We start from the raw sequence: 600 nt of genomic DNA, 5'->3' as shown, positions 1-600 counted from the left end.
TCAGAAAATCTAAAAGAAATGGAAAATTAAATTTAGTTTTAAATATTATAATATATATTTTTTTTATCACATTATCTTTATCGAATACAGTACTTGTTTTTCAACTTACCAGTCATGTTTATTTATTACTAATATATATATTTTTTCATATTTAAAATTGCTCTATCATGGCCTGGCATCACATATTGGCTGGTATTTTGTAATATATCTTTTATTTGCAATTTCTAGTGTTGTTCAGGTTTAGCGAGTGCACTTGGCTGAGGGTTCTTTGGGTTCTACCGAAGGCATTCTGCTGGGGCTTCTTCAATTCTAGCGAAGGCACCTGGCTGGTGCTTCTTCAGAATCTAGTTACCAGTGTTGTGTTGTAAAAAATCTCCTGTGTAATTTTTCATTCTCTAAGATAAAAACTCATTACTCACTCATTTTGTTCTGATGGAACACACATTCCAAATTGCCTAGACTCAGACTCAATACACTGACGAATCATCAACCTATATCGAGGCTCAAAGATGTGCAATGGGCAGGGGATTGTGGGAAATGCAATCGTACAAATGAATAGTGGGATCACGGACTCTCCATGGCCTTTAGATGCCCTGTATA

This window comes from Anneissia japonica, unplaced genomic scaffold (assembly GCF_011630105.1).
Source record: "Anneissia japonica isolate Jap-2015-1 unplaced genomic scaffold, ASM1163010v1 scaffold287546_len9472_cov169, whole genome shotgun sequence".
In the NCBI taxonomy this organism is placed as follows: domain Eukaryota; kingdom Metazoa; phylum Echinodermata; class Crinoidea; order Comatulida; family Comatulidae; genus Anneissia; species Anneissia japonica.
Note: the sequence above shows the minus strand (reverse complement) of the source record.